The following is a 25,744-nucleotide window of genomic DNA, read 5'->3' on the forward strand; positions in this document are numbered from 1 at the left end:
AAACACAACTTAATTACAACTATTTTTGGAACAATTACTGCTGAGAGAGTGAAAATTGGATAAAAAGAACCCCTGGAACAAGGGACAGTCCTGACAGAAATGGAAGAAGCAGAAATTCCTGTCTTGAGAGGAAAAAGACACTCTTAAAGGGCCCATGCACAAAATCACCCATTTAGGAAAGCAACCTGAAATCACCAGAAAGAAAAGTGCACAGTCCTTTGATGAAAAGAGACTCACCTGATGGTCTCTGGGTGCATCTCAGTGAGAGGTGAGACCTCTTCAGGGACTGAGACATTGGCAGCAGCCATTGTTGTGATCTAGTAGAGGCATGCTGACACAGATGCTGGCAGACACCATTGGAGTTCTTCCCCTGGACTGTTAGTCCAGGTGTCTGCCACACCCACTAGAGTGCAGATTTAATCCAGTTCAGCCAGGGCAGGCAGCCTGCCCTAGGAAATGGCCCCACCCAATAGCAAGTGCTTGGGGAACTTTTCGGCCTACATAGACTGGGTGCCTGGATCCTCTGCAGCCAGGCATGTGGGTCTGCCTCTGTAAGGCAGGGCATGTGTGATGAGTGGGTGGAGGTGTGGGGCATTGGTGGAGTGTGTGGGAACTTCTGCAGTGGGATGACTGGGTAGGCGTCAGGGGGCTGAAACATGTGCATGGGCCAGGACTGTGTTGATGGTGTGTGTAGACCTGTGGGCTGTGGGGCTTAATCAGCAACAGGAGACCTGTGCTTCACAAACAGTCATGCAGGGGATTGTCCCCACAATCCAAAACCTGAAATAATTGGGTACTCAAGTGCCTGGGGCAGCCCCACATGGCTGCAATCCTGAGAGAGCTGACAACAGCCTTGCAGGCCTGCAGCCTACAGCAATTGTAAGCCACTGAGACTTGCAACCAGCCATTCTGTGGGCCTACTCACTTAACAGAAAAACTGCAACAGGAGTGTGCTATTAGACCTTGTAGCCAATGGTGCTGGGGCTCCCCAAATCAAACAAACTGAAGGATCCATAGCAGCCACATGCAGCTGAGCATTACAACCAGCTGGCCAGGGAGACAGCCTAGCCTCCATGGGCACCTTCAGGAAGAGCACCCTGCCACAACAGAAAGACACGTGGAGCCAACACAGGGGTCACACCTGGAACATTTGGAACTGGTGATGAGAGGGAAGCACACTGCTGGATCTCAAAAGGTATCTCCTATATAAGGCCACCTCCCCAAGATCAGAACATGTAGCTGACCCTCCTAATACATAGATACAAGCACAGAGAAAGAGGCAAAATGAGGAGGCAAAGGAATATATTCCAAGCAAGGGAACAGGGAAAATCCTCAGAAAAAGAACTAAATGGAACAGAAATAAACAATCTACCTGACAAAGAGTTCAAGCAAAAACTCATAAGGATGCTCACTGATCTTGGGAGAAGAATGGCTGAGCACAGTGAGAAAGCCAAGAAAGAACTGGAAAATACAAAAAAAGAACCAATCTGAAATGACGAATACAATACTGGAAATGAAAAATTCACTAGAGGGACTCAATAGCACGGTAGATGATACAGAAGAATGGACCAGTGAGCTGGATGAAAGACTAGGAGAAATCACCCAAGCTGAACAGGTAAAAGAAAAGAGAATTAAAAAGAATGAGGACAGTCTAAAGGACCTGTGGGACAACACGAAGCACACTAACATTCGTATTATAGGTGTCTCAGAAGGAGAAGAGAGAGACAAAGGGGCAGAGAATCTATTTGAAGAAATAATAGCTGGAAACTTTCCTAACCTAAGGAAGAAAATGGACATCCAAGTACAGGAAGCACAGAGAGCACCAAACAAGATAACCCCAAAGAGGCCCACAACAAGAAACATTATAACTAAAATGTCCAAAGTTAAAGAGAGAATCCTAAAAGTCACAAGAGAAGCACAACAAGTGACATACAAAGGAAACACCACAAGGCTATCAGCTGACTTCTCGGCAGAAACATTAACATGATAGAAGTGAGTGGCATGATATATTTAAAGTGCTGAAAGGAAAAAAACTACAGCCAAGAATACTCTACCCAGCAAGGTTATAATTCAGAATGGAAGGAGAGATAAAGAGTTTCCCAGACAAGCAAAACTTAAAGGAGTTTATCACCAAAAACTCAACTCTACAAGAAATACTAGAGGGACTTATTTAAGTGGGAAAGAGAAGACCACAAATAGGAATAAGAAAATTATCCCCAAAAAAGGCAATAAAATCACTGGTAAAGGCAAAAATACAGTAAAGGTAGCAGATCAACCACCTTTGGAGATAATATGAAGGTCAAAAGACAAAAGTACTAAAATTGCCTATTTCAATGATAAGATGGTAATGGGTAGACACACACAAAATAAGAAATTACATATGATATCAAAAACATAAAATGTGGGAGGAGGGGAGTAAAAGAGTAGAGTTTTTAGAAAGATGTCAAACAAAAGAGATCATCAACTCAATATAGATCACTATGTAGGTAGATTATTATATATGAAACTCATGGTAATCACAAACCAGAAACCTATAATAAATACACAAATAACTAAGAGAAAGGAACCCAAACAAAATACTAAAGAAAGTAATCAAACCACAAGGGAAGAAAGCAGGAGAAGAAGAAAGAAACAGAGAAGAACTACCAAACCACCCAGAAAAAAAGTAACAAAATGGCAAGAAGTACTTATTTATCAAAGGCTACTTTAAATGTCAATGGACTGAATGCTCCAATCAAAAGGCATAGGGTGGCTAATTAGATAAAAATCAAGACCCATATATATGCTGCATACAAGAGACAGACTTCAGACCTAAAGACACTCACAAACTGAAAGTGAAAGGATGGAAAAAGATATTCCATGCAAATGGCAAAGAAAAGACAGCTCAGGTAACAATACTTACATCAGACAAAATAGACTGTAAAACAAAAACCTATAACAAGAGACAAAGAAGGACACTACACAATGATGAAGGGAACAACCTTCAAGAGGATACAACACTTGTAAATATCTAGGCACCCAACATAGGAGCACCTAAATATATAAACAACTATTAACAGACATAAAAGGAGAAATAGACAGTAACACAATAATAGTAGAGGAATTTAACACTCCACTTACACCAATGGATAGATCATCCAAACAGAAGATCAGCAAGGAAACAATGGCCTTAAATGACACATTAAATTAGATGGACTTAGTAGATAAACACAGAACATTCGATCCCAAAACAGCAGACTACACATTCTTTTCAAATGCACATTAATATTCTCCACGATTGATCACATATTAGGCCACAAAAGAAGTCTCAATAAATTTAAGGAGATTGAAATAATACCAAGCATCTTTACTGACCACAAAAGTATGAAACTAGAAGTCAACTACTGGAAGAAAATCAGAAAAGCCACAAATAGGTGGAGATTAAACAAAATGCTACTCAAGAAGGATGGAGTCAAAGAAGAAATCAAAGGAGAAATCAAAAAACACCTGGAGACGAATGAAAAAGAAAACGCGACATGCCAAAATATATGGGATACAGCAAAAGTGGTTCTGAGACTGAAGTTTAGAACAATTCAGACCTACCTCAAGAAAGAAGAAAAATCCCAAATAAACAATCTAACAGTGCACCTAAAGGAAGTGGAAAAAGACGAACAAACAAAGCCCAAAATCAGCAGAAGGAAGGAAATAATAAAAATCAGAGCAGAAATAAGTGAAATTGAGACTAAAAAAAAAAAGGTAGAAAAAATCAATGAAACCAAGAGCTGGTTCTTTGAAAAGATAAACAAAATTGACAAACCTTTAGCTAGACCCACTGAGAAAAAAAGAGAGAAGGCTAAAATAAATAAAATCACAAATGAAAGAGGAGAAATTACAACAGACACCTCAGAAATACAAAAGATTATAAGAGAATACTACAGAAAGCTATATGCCAACAAATTGGGTAATCTAGAAGAAAGAGATAAATTCTTAGAATCATGCAACCTTCCAAAACAGAATCAAGAAGAAATAGAGAATTCGAATAGACCAATCACCAGCAAGGACAACATAAAAAAAGAAAATTACAGGCCCATATCACAGATGAACATCAACGTAAAAATCCTCAACAAAATACTAGCAAATCGAATACAACAATATGTTAAAAAGATCATACAGCATGATCAAGTGGGATTTATTCCAGGGATGCAGGGATGGTTCAACATCCGCAAATCAATGTGATACACCACGCTAACAAAATGAAGACTAAAAATCACATGATCATCTCATCTGATGCAGAGACAGCATTTGACAAGATACAGCATCCATTTATGATAAAAACTCAGCATAAGATGGGTGTAGAAGGCAAGTACCTCAACCTGATAAAGGCCATATATGACAAGCCCACAGCTAATATCATTCTCTATGGAGAAAAACTGAAAGCTATCTCTTTAAGAACAGGAACCAGACAAGGACATCCACTTTCACCTCTTATTTAACATCGTATTGGAAGTCCTAGCCAGAGCAATCAGGCAAGAAAATGAAATAAAAGAGATCCAAATTGGAAAAGAAGAAGTGAAACTGTCAGTATTTGCAGATGACATGATTTTATATATAGAAAGCCCTAAAGAATCCACTGAAAAACTTTTAGAAATAATAAATGAATACAGCCAAGTTAAAGGATACAAAATCAACATACAAATTCAGTTGCATTTCTACACACTAACAGCGAAGTAACAGAAAGAGAAATTACACATACAACCCCATTCTAATCGCAACAAAAAGAATAAAATATCTAGGGATAAACTTAACCAAAGAGGTGAAAGATCTGTACACTGCAACCTTAAAACATTGTTGAAAGAAACTGAAGAAGACACAAAGAAATGGAAAGATATTCTGTGCTCCTGGATTGGAAGAATTAACATAGTTAAAATGTCCATACTTCCTAAAGCAATCTACATTTTCAATACAATCCCTATCAAAGCTCCAACAACATTTTTCACAGAAATAGAACAAAGAATCCTAAAATGTATATGGAACAATGAAAGACCTCGAATAGCCAAAGGAATCCTGATAAAAAAGAACAAAGCTGGAGATATCACACTCCCAGATTTCAAAATATACCTCAAAGTTATAGTAACCAAAACAGCATGGTACTGGCACAAAAACAGACATACGGATCAATGGAACAGATTCAAGAGCCCAGAAATAAACCCACACATCTATTGACAGCTAATTTTTGACAAGGGAGCCAAGAACATACAATGGAGAAAGGAAAGTCTCTTCAATAAATGGTATTGGGAAAACTGGACAGCCACATGCAAAAGAATGAAAGTAGACTATTATCTTACACCGTACACAAAAATTAACTCGAAATCAATCAAAGACTTGAATGTAAGACTTGGAACCATTAAACTTCTAGAAGAAAACATAAGCAGTATGCTCTTCAACATTGATCTTAGCATATTTTCAAGTATGATGTCTAACTGGGCAAGGGAAACAATAGAAAAAATAAACAAATGGGACTACAAGACACTAAAAAGCTTCTGCACAGCAAAGGAAACCATCAACAAAATGAAAAGACAATCTAACAACTGGGAGAAGATATTTGCAAACCATATAACCGATAAAAGGTTAATATCCAAAATATATAAAGAACTCATACATCTCAACAACAACAAAACAACTCAATTTAAACATGAGCAACAGATCTGAACAGACATTTCTCCAAAGAAGATATACAGATGGCCATCAGGCACATGAAAAAATATTCAACATCAGTAACTATCAGGGAAATGCAAATCAAAACTACAATGAGATATCACCTCACTCTTGTCAGAATGGCTATGATTAATAAGACATGAAATGATAAGAAGAGGATGTGGAGAGAATGGAACCCTCATACACTGCTGTTAGCAGTGCAAACTGGTGCAGCCCCTATGGAAAGCAGTATGGAGTTGCCTCAGAAAATTAAGAATAGATCTACCATATGATCCAGCTATTCCACTGCTGGGTATTCACCCAAAGAACTTAAAAATACAAATGCATAAAGATATATGCTCTCCTACGTTCATTACAGCATTATTCACCATAGCCAAGACTTGGGAGCAACATAGGTGCCCAACAAGGGACGAATGGATAAAGAAGATGTGGTATACATACACACTGGAATACTACTCAGCCATAAGAAATGATGAAATACGGCCATTTGTAACAACATAGATGCATCTTGAGGGTATTACGCTAAGTCAAATAAGTCAGAGAGAGAAAGTCAAATACCATATGATCTTACTCATAAGTAGAAGATAAAACAACAACAAACAATCACATAGAGACAGAGAGTGGATTGGTGGTTACCAGAGGGGAAGCGGGGAGGGAGGAGGGCGAAAGGGGTGATGAGGCACGTGTGTGGTGATAGATGGTAATTAGTCTTTGGGTGGTGAACATGTTGTAATCTACCCAGAAATCGAAACATATAACGATGTCCACCTGGAATTTATATAATGTTATAAACCACTGTTACTACAATAAAATAAATAAATAAAATGTAACTCCTCACAAGTTCTGTGTGGCCCCAGCCCCAATGATGGAGAAGTGATCTACAGGGGAATTGACTGCTCTCTTTGATTCCATCAACAACTTATGTGGTCCTTTTTTAATGTCAAATAAAACAGGAAAGGACCACTTATACAATCATGTATACATTTATACATACACACTAGTAATAGCAGCTCCTTGGGAACAGCTGATCCCAATAAACCCTGCTCTTTAGATGTGATATGATGTCACAGACGACCTACATTCAATTTGATGGTGCCCAAAGGGGAGATCACACACTGAGGGGAGGGCGTCCCTCTCCACACTCCACTCATCGCCTTAAAGTCCAATCATGTCAAGGGTAAGGGGCATTTGGGTTGTACTTAGGACATTGGTGAGTGGTTGCTGCTCCTTTTGAAGAAGTGGGAAAGTACATCAAAGACCTGACAAGCAATTGGCCCAGACTTCCCAGAAAGCACCTGCACTATCACGCTGTTGCTCTGTCCTCCTCTGATTCACGGAGATAACCCTCAGCAACATGGCCTGCGTCTCTGAGGACTGGAAGCCAGACTCTGCTTCTTGCACCTGTTTTAACCTAGTCCATCCTCTTCCAAACACCACTGCTCCAGAGCTCCCTCTTCAGGTAGATTTCCTCATGTTCTGGGAAGCTCTTAATCCTTACTGAACACCTTTGTTTCTCTGCTTTATTCCAATGGTCTGATCATCTCTCTCAGAGTACACGATTTTAGAGCACGCAGATTTAACTGAGCCAAACTGAACTTACTTGTCACTCTTTCCTCACAAATCCAAGCTCTCAGATACATAATTAGATTTGCAGCTCAGCTCTGAATCATCTCCAGCCATGAAGAGTCTTCGGATAGCAGCTCTCCCAAGGGCCAGGCTCATAGAAACATCACTCCTTTTTTTTTTTTTTTTTTTTTTGGTAAGGAAGATTGGCCCTGAGGTAACCTCTGTTGCCAATCTTCCTCTTTTTGCTTGAGGAAGATTGTCACTGAGCTGACATCAGTGACATTGTCACTGTGCCAATCCTCCTCTATTTGTATGTGGGACCCGTCACAGGGTGGCTTGATGAGTGTTTAGAAACACCACTCTTACACCTGCACCATCCCAGGTGCTGGCCACTTTTGTGGGAAGGTACTTATTAATCAAGTTACTATACCAAGAAATCGATTCCCCTGGTCTCTTCTCCTAAAGTAACAATTTACATGTAGCTGGATGCACAGTGAATATGCAAAATTATGGAGGTTTTTTCACTTAACACTATTTCATTTAACTTTTTCCAAGCCCCTAGACAGTTGTTGAATTTACTATGTTAATGTTTGCATAATACCTCCTCAAGTAGACCATCAAACTTTAAGCCCTATTATTCTTAGATATAGAACATGTTTCTGGGAATTTCTTTCTTTTATAAATTACACTGCTAGAAACACTTTTAACATATATTCCTTCTTTAAAGTTATTTACTTAGACTAAATCTCCAAGTCAAGAGGACTGGCTCAGTCTAAGTCATTTGTATATTTCAAGGATAAAATGGAGCTGGGGACTTATTTTAAGGTAAATGACTATAGATATAGATAGGATTAAAATTGTACTTATACAGTATTAGAACCATTAATTCTAATATTCCAAGTTAGAAAGTCAAGTGAGATATACTTTTCACAAAATCTATATACAGTAAAAAGATAATCTCATAATTCAACAGCAAAAAACCAAACAATTCAATTAAAAAATGGGCAGAGGATCTGAATAGACATTTTCCAAAAGAAGACATACAGATGGCCAACAGGCGCATGAAAAGATGCTTAACATCACTAACCATCAGAGAAATGCATGTCAAAACCACAGTGAGACATCACCTCACACCTGTTAGAATGTTTATCATCAAAAAGACAAGAGATAAGTGTTAGTGAGGATGTGGAGAAAAGGGAACCCCTGTGCATTGTTGGTGGGAATGTAAATTGGTGCAGCCACTATGGAAAAGAATATGGAAGTTCCTCAAAAAATTAAAATAGAACTATCATGTGATCCAGCAATTCCACTTCTGGGTATTTACCCAAAAGACACAAAAACACTAACTTGAAAAGATATCTGCACCCCCATGTTCACTGCAGTGTTATGTACAATAGACATGGAAGCAACCCAAGTGCCCATCACTGGATGAATGGATAAAGAAGATGACAGATATATATAGAGAAATATATATACACCTGCACACACACACGTATATATATATATATACCCATACATACAGACAGTGGAATATTATTCAGCCATAAAAAGGAAGAAAATCTTGCCATTTGCAACAACATAGAAGGACCTTGAGGGCATTGTGCTAAGTGAAATAAGTTAGAGAAAGAGAGATATTGTATGATCTCACTTATCTGTGGAATCTAAAAACTAAAAATGAACTCATAGACATAGAGAACAGATTAGTGACTGCCAGAGGTGGGGAAAGGGGGTTGCCGGAATGGATCAAAGTGGTCAAAGGGGACAAACTTCCAGCTATAAGATAAATAAGTCCAAGCATTGTAATATACAGCATGGTGACTATAAATAATAATATTGTATGTTTGAAAGTTTCTAAGATCTTGAAAGTTCTCATCACAAGAAAGAAAATTGTAACTATGTGTGGTGATGGATGTTAACTAGACTCACTGTGGTGATCATTTTGCAATATAGAGAAATATTGAATCCTTATGTTGTATATCTGAAACTAACACAATGTTATATGTCAATTATATCTCAAAGAAAAAGACGATCTCAACAATGAAATGGATCAAATTGAGTTAAAAATCAAGTATGAGGACCACCAATGGAAAAGGATAAATTCTTGGAGAGATGTCAAATGAGAAAAAATTTGATATATTTTAAGGGAATCTAAAACTAGAGATAAAAATGGCTTCTTATATTTTGAAATCTAAACAAGCAAATTTTACTAATATAAGTCTTTGTCACTAGTCCAAATGAGCCCAGAGACCTTAGTCCAGATTAGGAAGAAAGCAGGCAAAATGGGTGACTACCTCTTACGGAAGGCATTCAGCACGCGCCCGCACAAAGCAGTTCCCTGGAAAAGGAGAAGCACCAGCCCAGGAAGGCAAGGCTACATGGACGGAAGCAGGGGGCACAGGTTCAGGGAGAGGGAAGTTAGGAAGAGTAGCTTAGCTGTCTTAGATGTGGAAAGGAAAACAATTGTGATGATATCAGTGTCGTAACTAAACAGATGCAAAATTTGTGTTGATGGAATATCTGGACACATTAAATAGTGCTGATTAGGGGTCTCTTCCATCTACGATCTTGGATGAAAGGGACAGCATGACAGGACAAAGCACCACAGAGAGATGAGCTGTCCAAAGCTGATGCTGTACTGACCTCCCCATGCTTCAGTCTATGTATCTGTCAGAGCCCCCAGGACAAGATGGGATCCAAATCAGGACTGGGAAAGGAGGGTTTCATAAAAGGTCAGTCACCAACATGTGGCCAGGGTGTAGAGCCACAAATGCAGTTCCAGCCCAGCTGTTCCCACTCCTGGACCCAAGAGGTGGGGCAGGGAGTGGTTTCCAGATCCTGAATGAGAGAGCTGTGAAGAGAAAGCTGCCTCGAGAGCCCAGTGGCCTCTGGCTGAGAGACACAACCAGTCAGGTAACCCCCAGGGAGGAACCGGGGAAATAAATAACCCACCTCACTGTCCCCCTCTCCCCAACCTCCAGCCAGGGTTCACCACCGGCCCTGCTGAGGCAGTCCTGCCAGGTGGGGGGAAGGTGGCGGGCTCAAGGCTCAAAGGGAGGGTGACCAATGTGGAGTAGCTTGCCCAAGGGGAGGAGGGGGAGGTAGCTGGACTTCCTGTACAAACTTCTTACTTTGTAATACTCCTGGTGCCGCTAAACATTAACTATTTATCTCCTCCAGGTGTAGGGGTCACTGCATTGACCGTGAACTTGCTTCTGTGGTTCAGGTTGAAAAGGCCTGGCATCCCAGAATGCTCCTCTGTACCAGGATTGCTCGCGGCTGCCTGGACCAGCAAGGCAAGTACAGTGGCAGAACTCGAGGGCTTTGTTCTCCCAGGCAATGGGAGGTCTGGAGGTGGCAGTCCAGGCCGTGACCGGCAGGGACTCAGGCTCCTGTCATCTTTATGCGTGTACAGAGGGCAGCAGCCGCCACTCCGGGAGGATGCACAGGCAAGGGGAAGGGCCCAGTCCCAGCAGATCTCCTGGAAGCCCCACTAGCCAACTTCCACATGACGCCATCACCGGAGCGAGTCACACAGCCATCCTGACAGCAAGGAGATCTGGGATGCTGAGTATTTTAGCTGAGTAAATTGCTGCCCTCAATAAACTCAGAATTCTGTTAGGGAGGCAGAAGGGGAGAATGGGTAGAGGCAAGTGGTAGTGTCTGCCATGATGAGTGTTCACTAAGTAGCACTCCGCACTTACTCTTTGCAGTAACAAAACAAGATGGGGAAATCCTATCTGGGACAGAAACCAACCACCCTCACTCAGAGCATCTTCCCCAAGGAGACACGAGAGCTGTGCACATGAAATGCAGTTAGACAATTGCTCCAACTTTCTGATGTCTAGAAATCAACTTCAATTATTACGTTGGTAGACAAAACACATCTAAATAAAGAAAAACTGGTTAAGAAGCTATAAATTTTTGTTCTTTAATATTTATACGCTGCTTATGATGAGAATTAAAGCCTATTTGTTTAGAACATATGGAACACTTTTTTAGGAGCAATTTTCAATGATAATTTAAAAAAATGAATTTGGCTCCAAAACAATAAAATGTCCCACAATGTGTCATTTGTTCCAGCACGACTTCACCTTCAGGAGTCCAGCCCTGAGGAGTGAATGGAGGAAGGGCTGGAAGTTCAGGCTGCCTTACAGATCTCCTGGGAAGGTGATACTGACTAGTAAACCATACCAGCCAAACAGTAGTTTAGACTCTCAGCATCAGTGCTCTGCAGAGATTTTCTCGGCAGTGTTCCGACGAGCTCCTTGGGAAGGAATGCTGGTGGAGCTGTTCTTGTTCTACAGACAGGGAAATTCCAGAAGCCTCTGCTGACAGGGAGCTGCGGAGGAGCTGAAGCACCTGGCCATGAAGCAAAGGATTTCCAGCGAGGAAGTTTGGCTTGGCAGGCACACCTCCCACTCCTGCGCCTGCACCCAGGGGTGGCATGCCTGGACACACGGACACCTGGCTTTTGAAGGAGAAAAAAAAAAAAAAAGGCCAAGTGGCCCTTGAAGAGCTTGAAGAGCTCAGCTGCAGCCGCCGGTGAGTTCTACCCGGCAGGCACAGGAGATGTCCTCTGGCACACACTCGCCCACAGGGACCTGCCGGACGGCTGCGGCATGTTGACCTTGCTTCTCGGCCAAGACCGTCCCCTTAGATGGAGCCGACCTCGACTCTCTCAGGCTTTTATCACGTGCAGCTTTATCACAGGCTCCTAGGTAAACCACCATTACCATCAAGAAACAAAAAGCAGAAGCCAAACAAAGACCTCCTCTCCTCTCATGCCCTTCAGCAGTATTCTCCCCCTATTCTGCTTTCACCAGGCTTCTCAGAATAGAAACACATTCAACATCTCAGAGCTCGTTCTTCTCACGAAGGGTGTTCTAGTTCAAGTCAGGCTCTGTGCCTCGCAGAATTCCATTACCAGCTCACATGATTCGTGTTTTCCAAAGTGCATTTCCACCGTTATTTTCTTCAGCGTGCACAGCAAGGGAACCCAGGCATCATGCTCCTGGCTTCACAGGGAAGAAAGTTAGGCCCAGAGAACTTGGTGACTTGCAAGTTTGGGGAATTTGGGAGTGAAACTGGTGAGTCAGTCAGGCTCCCAGCAGGAAACAGGTGGCACTCCAGGTGAATGATTTATTATGGGACTGTGTACAAGGACAGGAATGGGGTCTGGGGAACCCGGATGGGCAGGGGAGGCTGCAGGTACCAGACCCTGGAGCCAGAGGGCGCTGTGCAGAGGGGCAGCTGGATGGGGCTGTGACCTTAGGCAGGGAGACTCCTGGCCTCAGGAACCCTCCAAGAGAGAGCTGGAGGAATGAACGCCCCCAGCCTCCTGATGGTGCTCCTTGTTGGTCAAACTCAGCAGGAAGCCCCCACACAGGTCAGCCTCCCCGGCCCAGGAAAGGATGGAGAGTGGATCCAGAGGGGCAAATGGGAGATTCCAGCACAGACAGTGAGGCTACAACTGGACATCCTGAATCCAGTCTCTTTTCACTAAGCCAAAGGACTCTGGAGAGAGTATTGTACACACACTAGGCTCTGGAAGCTGACACACGCAGGTGCCACCCGAGCCCTGCCACTTACTGGGTGTATGACCTTGGGCAGAGCTTACATTTAACCTCTCTAAACCTTCACCTCCTCATCTGTACGTTGGGGATAATACAGGTATTTACCCCTACATTGTGCTGAAGATTAGAAGAGCTAATATCTCAAACGCACTTGGCTTGGGGCCAGAGAAGTGCTCAACAAACGGTGCAGATTCTTGTCACTGATCCCATCTTGGTCTGACATAACTTAGAGCTCAGCCACTGAGATTTTCTTCCAGTTTGGTCTCATTTCAACTGGGTGCTACATATGTGCCAGGAAATGCTTTTCAAGCTTTGTATAAACAACTTTAGAGCTGTGATACAAACGCTTACTTGGGCAAATTTCATGGATTTGAAAGCTATATATATTATGCCTTCCTCTAGACACCTCTAAGGGCTTCTGACTTGTGAAAGGGAGGGCAGTGGTTGAATCCACACCGAAGTGAGATATAGAGAAAATAAGGAGTGGAGCTGAGCACTTGTGGAGTCAGTGACGAGTTTATCTCACTGGCACTCTGTAGAGAAAGAGAAGGCTCGTCCTTCGCCAAGCCCCTCCTGCACCATCTGGGACCCCAACCTCACACCCTTTCGGCACGCGCAGATCTGTGCGGTCGCGTCTGCTGTGGGGAGACGGACATTCCTTCTGGTGCTCACCTCTCAGTGCCTGGCCAGGCCAGTTTAGGATTTCAATAACTTAAGGAATAAAGGGGCTCTAAAGAGATGGCAAGAGAGAAAGAGGAGGCCGAAGAAGAGAGGAAAGTGAAGTGTATGGAGGGTGACGTGAGAAGGAAAGGGAATGGGGAGTGGACAGAAGGAGGGTAGAAAAAGGGGTTTAGGGGACTTCACCTGTTATGACATGGCTGATGGGTCCACGTATGCAGCTTTGGCCAATAATACTTTTCCAGGAGCTTCCACTTCTGGAGAATTCCCAACTCTTAAAACCCCTGGTGGGCCCAGGAAAGGCTTTGAGACTTGTGAGTCTTTATCAGAAGGGTACCAACCCTGCCTTTGCATCCATTCCCCTGGTATTGTCTGGTCCTGTGATATCTCAGCGCATCAGTCAGAGCAGTGACAGTGACCAGCTCACACTCATGCAGTATTGCCACCTGCATAGCATTGTTTACTGCCCACCTAGTGCTGACCTTGCCTTTAATTTCCACGACAACCCTGTGGGGAATCATCACTCTAATTTCCTTCGTTCCTTCTTTTTCTCCTTCCTTCTTTCCTTCCTTCCTCCTTTCCTTACTTCTTTCTTTATTTTTATTGAGGTAGCACTGGTTTATAACATTATATAAATTTCAGGTATACATAATTATATTTCAATTTCTGTGTAGATTACGTGATGTTCACCACCCAGAGACTAAATACAATCCATCACCACACATGTGCCTAGTCACCGCTTTTGCCCTCCTCCCTCCCCTCTTTCTCTCTGGTGACCACAAATCAAATCTCTGTGTCTATGTGTTTGTTGTTGTTGTTTTTATCTTCTGAGTGAGATCATACAGTATTTGATTTTCTCTCTCTGACTTATTTTGCTTAGCATAATACCCTCAAGGTTTATCCATATGGTCATAAATGGCAAGATTTCATCTTTTTATGGCTGAGTAGTATTCCATTGTGTATGTATGCCACATCTTCTTTATCCATTCGTCCCTTGATGGGCACCTACATTGCTATTGTGAATAATGCTGCAATGAACATAGGGTGCATATGTCTTTATGCATTCATGTTTTCATGCTCTTTGGATAAATACAGAGAAGTGGAACAGCTGGATGATATGGCAGTTCTACTCTTAATTTTTAGAGGAATCTCCATACTCTTTTCCATAGTGGCTGTAGCAGTTTGTATTCCCACCAGCAGTGTATGAGAGTTCCCTTTTCCCCACATCCTCTCCAACACTTGTTATTTCTTGTCTTGTTAATTATAGACATTCTGACGGGTGTGAGGTGATATCTCATTGTAGTTTTGATTTGCATTTTCCTAAGAATTATTGAACATCTTTCATGTGCCTGTTGCCTATCTGTATATCTTCTCTGGGAAAATGTCTGTTCAGATCTTTTGCCCATTTTTTAATTAGGTTGTTTGTTTTTTTCTTGTTGAGATGTATGAGTTCTTTGTATATTTGGAATATTAGCCCCTTACAGGATATATGGTTTGCAAATATCGTCTCCCAACTGTGAGGTTGTCTTTTCATTTTGTTGATGGTTTCCTTTGCTGTGCAGAAGCTTTTTGGTTAGATGAGTCCCATTTGTTTATTTTTCCTATTGTTTCCCTTGCCCGGTCAGACATCATACTTGAAAATATGCTGCTAAGACCAATGTCAAAGAGCATACTGTCTATGTTTTCTTCTAGAAGTTTTAGGGTTTCAAGTCTTACATTCAAGTCTTTGATTGATTTCGAGTTAATTTTTGTGTATGGTGTAAGATAATAGTCTACTTTCATTCTTTAGCATGTGGCTGTCCAGTTTTCCCAATACCATTTATTGAAGAGATTTTCCCTTCTCCATTGTATGTTCCTGGCTCCCTTATCAAAAATTAGCCCTCCATAGATGTATTGGTTTATTTCTGGGATCTCTATTCTGTTCCATTGATCTGTGTGTCATTTTTTGTGCCAGTACCATGCTGTTTTGGTTACTATAACTTTGTAGTATATTTTGAAATCAGGGAGTATGATGCTTCCAGCTTTGTTCTTTTTTTTCTCAGGATCCCTTTGGATATTCGGGGTCTTCTGTTGTTTCATATAAATTTTAGGATTCTTTGTTCTATTTCTGTGAAAAATGTCATTGGAACTTTGATAGAGATTGTATTGAAAATGTAGATTGCTTTAGGAAGTGTGGACATTTTAACTATCTTAATTCTTCATATCCAAGAGCAGAAAATATCTTTCCATTTCTTTGTGTCTTCTTCAAGTTCTTTCAACAATGTTTTATAGTTTTCAGTGTACAGGTCTTTCACTTCTTTGGTTAAATTTATTCCCAGGTATTTAATCCTTTTCGTTGCAATTGTAAATGGGATTGTATTCTTAATTTCCCTTTCTATTACTTTGTTGTTAGTGTATAGAAATGCAACTGATTTTTGAATGTTGATTTTGTATCCTGAAACTTTACTGTATTCATTTACTATTTCTAAATATTTTCTGGTGGATTCTTTAGGGTTTTCTATATATAAATTCATGTGATCTGTAAATATTGACAGTTTCACTTCTTCCTTTCCAATTTAGATCCTTTTCCTTTCTTTCTTTCTTTCTTTCTTTCTTTCTTTCTTTTTTTTTTTTTTTTTTTTTTTTTTTGCCTGATTGCTCTGGCTAGGACTTCCAATACGATGTTAAATAAGAGTGGTGAAAGTGGGCATCCTTGTCTGGTTCCTGTTTTTAGAGGGATAGATTTCAGTTTTTCTCCATTGAATATGATATTAGCTGTGGGTTTGTCATATATGGCCTTTATTATGTTGAGGAACTTTCCTTCTATATCCATTTTATTTTGAGTTTTTATCATAAATGGATGCTATATCTTGTCAAATGCTGTCTCTGCATCAGTTGAGATGATCATGTGATTTTTATTCATTTTGTTAATGTGGTGTGTCACATTGATTGATTTGCAGATGTTGAACCATCTCTGCATCCTTGGAATAAATCCCACTTGATCATAGTGTATGATCTTTTTAACGTATTGTTGCATTCGATTTGCTAGTATTTTGTTGAGGATTTTTGCATCAATGTTCATTGGGGATATTGGCCTGTAATTTTCTGGGGTTTTTTTGTTTGTTTGTTTTCCCTGTCTGGCTTGGGTATCAGGGTAATGTTGGCTTTGTAGAATGAGTTAGGAAGCTTCCCCTCCTCTTCAAATTGTTGGAAGATTTTGAGAAGGATAGATATTAAATCTCCTTTCAACGTTTGGTAGAATTCACCAGGGAAGCAATTTGATCCTGGACTTTTATTTTTTGGAAGGTTTTTGATTACTGTTTCAATTTCCTTACTGTTGACTGGTCTATTCAGATTCTCTATTTCTTCCTGATTCTGTTTTGGAAGGTTCGATGATTCTAAGAATTTGTCCATTTCTTCTAGATTATCCAGTTTGTTAGTGTATAGCTTTTCATAGTATTCTTTTATAATCTTTTGTATTTCTGAGATGTCCATTGTAATTTCTCCTCTTTCATTTCTGATTTTGTTTATTTGAGCCTTCTCTCTTTTTTTCTCAGTGAGTCTAGCTAAAGGTTTGTTAATTTTGTTTATCTTTTCAAAGAACCAGCTCTTATTTTTATTTTTTTCTTATTGTTTTTAGTCACTATTTCATTTATTTCTGCTCTGATTTTTATTACTTCCTTCCTTCTACTGATTTTGAGTGTTGTTTCTTCTTTTTCCACTTCCTTTAGATGCACTCTTAGATAGTTTATTGGGATTTTTCTTCTTTGTTGAGGTAGGCCTGTATTGCTATAAACTTTCCTATTAGAACTGCTTTTGCTGTATCCTGTAAATTTTGGCATGTTGCATTTTCATTTCATTTGTCACCAGGTATTTTTTTATTTCTCCTTTGATTTCTTCATTGACCCAATTGTTGTTCAGTAGCATTTTGTTTAATCTCCACCTATTTGTGGCTTTTCCAATTTTCTTCCTGTAGTTGATTTATAGTTTCATAATTTTGCGGTCAGAAAAGATGCTTGGCATTATTTCAATCTTCTTAAACTTATTGAGACTTGTTTTGTGGCCTAATATGTAAGCCACTCTGGAGAATGTTCCATGAGCATTTGAAAAGAATGTGTATTCTGCAGTTTTTGGGTGGAAGGTTCTGTATATGTGTACTAAGTCTATCTGGTCTATTGTGCCATTTAAGACCAATGTTTCTTTATTGGTTTTCTGTTTGGATGATCTATCCATTGGAGTGTGTGTGGTGTATTAAAGTCCCCTACTATTATTGTGTTACTAGTTCTCCATTTATGTCTATTAATAATTGCTATATTATATATTTAGGTGCACAGATATTTACAAGTGTGATATCCTCTTTTTGGATTGTTCCCTTTATCACTATATAGTGCCCTTCTTTGCCTCCTGTTATAGTTTCATTTTAAAGTCTATTTTGTCTGATATAAGTATTGCCACCCAGCTTTCTTTTCATTGCCATTTGCATGGAGTATCTTTTTCCATCCCTTTGCTTTCAGTTTGTGAGTGTCTTTAGGTCTGAAGTGTGTCTCTCATTTGCATCATATATTTGGGTCTTGTTTTTTATCCAATCAGTCACCCTATGCCTTTTGATTGGAGCATTTAGTCTATTGACATTTAAAGTAACTATTGATAAGGATGTATTTATTGCCATTTTTAAACTTTTTTTTCTGGATGGTTCAGTAGTTCTTCTCTATTCCTTTCTTCTTCTCCTGCTCTCTTCCCTTGTGGTTTGATCACTTTCTTTAGTATTATGTTTGGGTTCCTTTCTCTTAATTATTTGTTTATTTATTATAGATTTCTGGTTTATGATTACCTTAGGTTCATATATAATAACCTACGTATACAGCAATCTATATTAAGCTGATGGTCTCATAAGTTTGACCTTTTGCTAAAATCTTACTCTTTTACTCCCCATCTCCTACATTTTATGTTCTTGATATTATATTTAACCTCTTTTTTGTGCATATGTATCCATTATCCTCTTATCATGGAAATAGAAAATTTTAGTACTTTTGTCTTTTGACCTTCATATTATCATAATTGGTGGTTGATCTACTACCTTTACTGTATTATTGCCTTTACTGGTGATATTGGGGGTTTTTTCCTGGTATTTTTCTTACTCCTACTTGTGGTATTTTCTTTTCCACTTAAATAAGTCCCTTAGCATTTCTCCTTTATTTTTTGCTTTAGTTGTTGGAGTTTTAAAACTCCTTTAGTTGTTGCTTGTCTGGAAAACTCTTTTCTCTCCTTTCATTCTGAATGATACTCTTGCCAGGTAGAATATTCTGGGCTGTAGGTTTTTTCCTTTCAGCACTTTAAATATATTATACCACTCCCTTCTAGCCTGAAAGATTTCTGCTGAGAAGTCAGCTGATAGCATTATGGGGTTTCCTTTGTATATCACTTGTTGGCTTTCTCTTGTAGCTTTTAAGATTCTCTCTTTATCTTTAATTCTTGACATTTTAATTATAATGTGTCTTGGTGTGGGCCTCTTTGAGTTTATCTTCTTTGGTACTCTCTGTACTTCCTGTACCTGGATGTCCATTTTCTTCCTTAGGTTAGGAAAGTTTTCAGCTATTATTTCTTCAAATAGATTCTCTGCCCCTTTGTCTCTCTCTTCTTCTTCTGGGACACCTATAATATGAATGTTAGTGTGCTTGATGTTGTCCCACAGGTCCTTTAGACTGTCCTCATTCTTCTAAGTTTTTTTTCTTTTATCTGTTCAGCTTGGGTGATTTCCCCTAGTCTTTTGTTCAGCTCACTGATCCATTCTTCTGTATCATCTACTCTGCTATTGAGTCCCTCTAGTGAATTTTTCATTTCCATTATTGTATTCCTCATTTCAGATTGGTTGTTTTCTATATTTTCCAATTCTTTGTTTAAATTCTCACTGAATTTATCTATTCTTCTCCCAAGATCAGTAAACATCTGTATGACTATTAGTTTGAACTCTGTCACATAGATTGTTTATCTCTGTCTTGTTTAGTTCTTTTTCTGAGGCTTTGTCTTGTTCCCTTATTTGGAACATATCCCTTTGCCTCTTCACTTTGCCTCTTTCTCTGTGCTTATATCTATGTTTTAGGTGGGTCAGCTACATCTCCTGATCTTGGAGAAGTGGCCTTATGTAGGAGACACCTTTTGAGGCCCAGCAGTGTGTTTCCTTCTCATCACCAGTTCCAGGTGTGAACACTGTGTGGGCCACGTGGGTCCTTCTATTGTGGTGGCAAAGTTGCTCTTGCTGCAGGTGCACAGGGAGGCTAGTCTGCCCCCTTAGCCAGCTGGTTGTAATGCTTAGTTGCGTGTGGCTGCTATGGACCCTTCAGTAACTTTGTTGGGTTTGGGGATCCCCAGCACAGTTGGAGGAAAGGTCTAATAGCACACTCCTCCTACAGTTTTTCTGTTAAGTGAGTAGGCCCCCAGTGTGGCTCGTTGCTAGGCGCAGGAGCTTACAATTGCTGTAGGCTTCTGGCCTGCAAGGCTGTTGTCAGCTCTCTCAGTAGTGCAGCTGGGTGGGGTCAAGCCCCAGGCGTGTCAGCACACAATTGTTTCAGGAATTGGAAAGTGGGTCTAATCCTCTATGTGGCTGTTTGAGAAGCACAGGTCTGCTGCAGCTGATAACACACACCACCTGCAGGCCCACCCACACTGTCAACATAGTCCTACTCTCTGCACACACCCTGACCCACTGAAATGGACCCACTTGCTGCACTGCAGAGGACCCACACACTCCACAAATGCAGACCTGCCTCTTGCACACTCCCTGCTCTGTAGAGGTGGACCCACTCACCCTGCTGCAGAGGTCTCATATACCCCACCTATGCAGTCCCACAAGTTGCCTGAGGGCTTGCTATTGGGTGGGGCCAGTCCCTAGGATCGGGCTGCTTGTCCTGGCTGAACTGGATTAAATCAGTGCTCTACTGGGTGGGGCAGATGCCTGTGCTAACAGGACAGAAGAAGGACTCCAATAGCGTTTGCCAGTGTCTGTGTCAGCATGCCTGTACTAGGTCACAATAATGGCTGCTGCCAATCTGCCAATGTCTCAGTCCCTGGGGAGGTTATCCCAGCCTTGAGAGGTCTCACCTCTCACCAAGATGCACACAGAGCCTATCAGGTGAGTCTCTTTTCACCAAAGGACTGTGCACCTTCCTTTCTGGTGATTTTAGGTTGCTGTCTGAAACAGGTGAATTTGTGCATGGGCCTTTTAAGAACATGCTTTTCTTTCTCTTGTGTTTGGTAGCTTATCTAGGGGTATTCCCTTTTGTTGTTAGTGGCCAGCAAAGCCAGATATTATGAGACACATTTTGGTTGTGCTGAGTCCAAAAGTTTCTTATTGTGGCAAAACTCTCCCTCTCAGATCCCCCACTCCTCCAAGGAAGGCTGAGTACCTTAGGGTGGCTCTTCTCTGCAGCTCATGGCATGGTTTTTTTTCCCTCCAGACAGGAATTTCTGGCTCTTCTGGCCCATTCAGGAAAGTCTCATGATGCAAGAGTTCTTTTTATCCAGTTTTCAGTTCTCTCTCAGGGTAATTCTTCCAAGGGTAGTTGTAAATTTGTTGTGTCCATGAAAGAAGGTGAGTTCAGATTACTCCTATACTGCCATCTTCCAAGTAATCCCAAATTTTCTTTATTTAAACAAAACCTTTGTGTGAATATAACATATATGCACAAAAGTGCCTCACATATAAACACACGGCTTCATACATTATCATAAAGTGAATGCCTGAGTAACCACCTCCCATGTCATGCAACTGAACATTGACGGTCCCCAGACACCCTCCAATCACAAACCTCTCCCCACCCACACACCCCACCCTCTATTTTCTAGATAAATAAACTGTGACTCAGAAATGTGATTGCTCCGGATCACACCACCTGGACCCAAATGAAACCTTGTCATCTCCTTTACATCTCAAGCACTTTCCAGCCAACCCACCACTTGTAGATATAAGACTATGGGCTGGGCGTTTCCACACACCACCCAAGCTGTCAGCTTCACACCTGGACAAAAGCAACTCTTGAAGTCTCTGCTGACCTGGAGGAACCTCTCACTCAGAAACCTGGGCAGTGAAAATAAGTTTGCTCCGCAGTTCTAAGAAACTAGTGGCTACTTTAGGTGGTAGGCTGAGAAGTAGAGGTATGAGCTGGAACATTCACATCTGGGTTGAACATGCCTTGTTTGTGATTTTCCTCACGTTGCCACAGTGCTCTGACAAGCATTCCTGTAGTCTAACTCAATGGGTCTGTCTCTTGGTGAGTGTGGAGCCAAAAGGCATAACCAAGGCTGAAGTGGATGAAGAAAAAGGTTTATTGCTTGCACAAGCAATTAAGAGCACCTGGGACAGTTCTCAAAAGCAGTGTCTCTCCGAGCTCAGTGCCACTGGAGACTTTACATGCAAAGAGTGTGGAGGATATGTTACACCTGAGTAACAACTGCTCAATCAGGGGCATGCGCAGGCTATTACATCACAAGGTCAAGGCAACATGCCATTACATAACGAGTTCAAGGAACACGTCACTACATAGCAGGTCCACGGTAACTTTTGGACACTCAGAGAGGGAGCAATTTGCAGGGGTCTTTCTGCAATTGTGTCAGTTTCACTGTAAGATGGCAACATCTGCAAAAACGGGGACATCGACTTCTGAAAAACAGAACATTTCGTTTCCTCCTTGTCTGGAAAACATTCGACAGGACATGTTAGTTACAGATCAGACTCTCAGTAACCCTTTCCTCGTCTGGTTCCTGGTCACATTCCCACCGAACACAAAACTAGACGATGAGAAAGAGCTTTGCTTTAGGCCTTCCTGAATCACTTTTTAAATAGTTAACTAATACACTGTTTTTTCTCCCAGCTGTATAGTTCTAAAATATTATTCTTTGTAAGCTTCCTGAAGTGATAAGAACATTATCCCGTATGGAGCTTTGTTCTTTTCTGTTCTGAATGACTGTGGCTGTTACCTGCACATGGGCCCGGACGAGGTTGGACTACAGTTCAACCTCACAAAGAACAATGCAGAGGGAAGCCAGCCTCCTTCACTGTCTGAACTCCCTTGTGCAGGGAGCTTGCACACCTCACTCGGTGTCACTGATGGAGCTCAGACATGTATGTATAAACGTTAGCACATATATAAATGGTTTTTGTATATAAATGTATGTATAGTGATATACTTACAAAATAGAAGCATTTCTTTTAAATTCAGGAACAAATTGAAGATGCCCTCTATCACTATTGCTTAATATTGTTCTGGAAGATCTTGTTAACACAATAAAACATAAAGCAAATTAAGGGCATACCTGATAACCAAGAAGAGACAAAATTATTTGTGGATAATCTGATTATCTACCCAGAAAAAATGTCAGAATTAATAAGAAAAATCAGAAAAATGGCTGGATCAGAAGCCAAACAAATGCCAACCGTGCAGCTGTGGTTTCTCACGCCAGTGCTAGCGCAGAGGACAGCTGGCTTCCATGCCTGGCTCCCACAGCCCCCTCTGCTCCACCCCCCAATCTTACCTCTTATCCATTGGCGTGTTGGATGTGACTCCTCCCACTTTATGAAAGCTGATTGTTAAATTTTCAGAAATTTTGCAAGCCAGTTAATGTCTTGTCTGTAGCTTAAAACAGATGGGAGTATTTTCTCTTCTTTTGAATAGACTTTATTCTTTAGAGCAATGGTGGGGGTATTTACAGCATGGAAATTAGCAGAGGTTACAGGTCAGGGCATAAGACCATCCTCACCTCAGTCTTCCCTTGGATTGTATTATCAGCAGGTCTCACACCTGGTTTCACATTTAGAATGACCTGAGCTTTTTTTTTTTTTTTTAAAGATTGGCACCTGAGCTAACAACTGTCGCCAATCTTCTTTTTTTTCTACTTTTTCTCCCCAAATCCCCCCAGTACATAGTTGTATATTTTAGTTGTGGGTCCTACTAGTTGTGGCATGTGGAATGCAGCCTCAGCATGGCCTGACAAGCAGTGCCATCTGTGCCCAGGAGCCGAACCAGTGAAATCCTGGGCCGCTGAAGCGGAGCACGTGAACTTAACCACTCGGCCATGGGGCCAGCCCCATGAGGAGTTTTACAACATCTAGAACATACCCAAGACAATTAAATCAGACAGGTGGGGTAGGACCCATGCATCAGTACTCTTTTTAAAGGCCCCACCTAAGTGATTATTATGTGCAGCCAAGACTGAAAATCACTGCCTTAGATGAATGACTGCTAATTGCTGGAAAATGGGACAAAAAGCAATTGAGAGTGTCAACCCACTCTCCAGCTGTGGATTTATGAGGAAAGAAGGCCAGTGGCTTCCAAGCTTTTGTGATTAAAAAAAATTGTTAGAACATATTTCCAAGCTGTATGTGTGTGTATAAATTTATAAATTGTAAATTCAAACAAAACCAAAAGATTAAAAATGAAAGTAGAAGTTCTACCATTCTCTTTCTGCATCCTAGGTTTGCTTTTGTAACTCTTGGCATGAGCGTACCCCACATTTGGAGGCCACTGACTTAGATCAGCACCTTCATGGGCTCCACGTACACCTCAGGGCAGGGATCTAACATGTTTGGGGGTATATACAGAGTCCAGAGAAAGCATCTGCTTCTCAGGATGAATATCCAGAAAAACCAGAATGGGAAATGGAACACCATCTGAAATATTCAGAAAACAAAGATATTTATGAAACTTAATTGCTACAGAGAAACAAAAAGAAACAAGAGTAGGAAGTCATAAAAGAAAGAAGTCATTAAGATGAAAAAGCAAAAGCTTTGGCAAAAAGAAATTTGGGTTTAATGAAGATTTTTAAAGAAACTAAAAACCGCAATTTAATAAGGTAAACCTTCATTGACACCAATAGAGACCAGAAATGAGACATCGGAGCATTGAGTCCCGAAGGGAAAACTCCAGAAGCTCTCCAAGAATAGAGAAGAAAAAGACAAAGAGGAGGGGAAAAGGTGAGAGAAAAATTAATGATGATGAAGGAAGAAAGAGAAATAAGACCTAAAAGATGTAAATATTTAAACAAACTAGAAAAACTGGAATAGAATAAATAATCCAACAGCATTAAAGAAAGTATTCTGAGAGTAACAGTGAAGAAGGACGCCGATCTTAGTGTCAGACAAACTAAGGGCTCCTAGACACCCTGAGGAAATTTCTCAGTTTTAATGCATCTGTGCACTGCTTTGTTCTGTTCCTCAAAGGAACAAAATTCAAGTTTGCCGTGGACTTGCAGTTATGCGCTCTTTTTCACTCCTACTGACTTTGCTACTTTGTGTTGTCTCTTTTTATGCTGATCAATCTTGTCACAGATTTGTTTGTTTTAGTCTTTCAAAGTATCACCTTTCAGTACTGATCACTGTTTTATATCTTTATTTTCTGTTTCATTGCTTTTTGATCTTTTTAATCTTCGTTCATTCCACTTTATTTATATTTACTTTGTTCTTTTTCTATCTTCTTGAGATGTTTGGCTCATATATTTTCAGCCTTTCTTCTTTTCTAATAATTCGACCCCACATTTCTCTTTAGAAATTACTTTAGTTAGCTGCATAACACAAGGTTTGGTAAACAGCATACGTTATTCTTTAAAGTATTTTCTAATTTCCAGTATGATTGTGTCTTTGAGCCTTCTGCCACTTAAAAGGATGTTTTAAATGTTCTAAATGTGTGATTTTTTTTTTTTTTGAGGAAGATTAGCCCTGAGCTAACATCTGCCACCAATCCTCCTCTTTATGCTGAGGAAGACTGGCCCTGAACTAACATCCGTGTCCATCTTCCTCTACTTTATATGTGGGACGCCTACCACAGCATGGCCTGCCAAGCGGTACGTAGGTCCGCACCCAGGATTGGAAGCCGTGAACCTTGGCCTGCCAAAGCAGAACATGCGAACTTAACTGCAGTGCTGCCGGGTCGGCCCCTAAATGTGTGAATTTTTATGTTATCTTTCTGTTATTGAGTTCTAACGATTGCACTGTGGTCAGAAAATGTGCTTTTTTGCTAATGACTCATTGCAACTTATTAAGACTTGATTTATGGCCTAGTACGTGGCTAATTTTTGGAAATGTTCTGTGTGCATGTAAAGAATGTGTATTCTCCAGTTGTTCAGTCAACATTCCATATATTACTATTATATTAAGCTTATTGTCTTGTTCAAATCTTCTGTATGCTTAGTAATTTTTATGACATGATTTATCGATTACTGAAAGAGATGTATTAAAATCTCCCATTATGATAATGGATTTGTTC

Source organism: Equus przewalskii, chromosome 14 (assembly GCF_037783145.1).
Source record: "Equus przewalskii isolate Varuska chromosome 14, EquPr2, whole genome shotgun sequence".
NCBI lineage: Eukaryota > Metazoa > Chordata > Mammalia > Perissodactyla > Equidae > Equus > Equus przewalskii.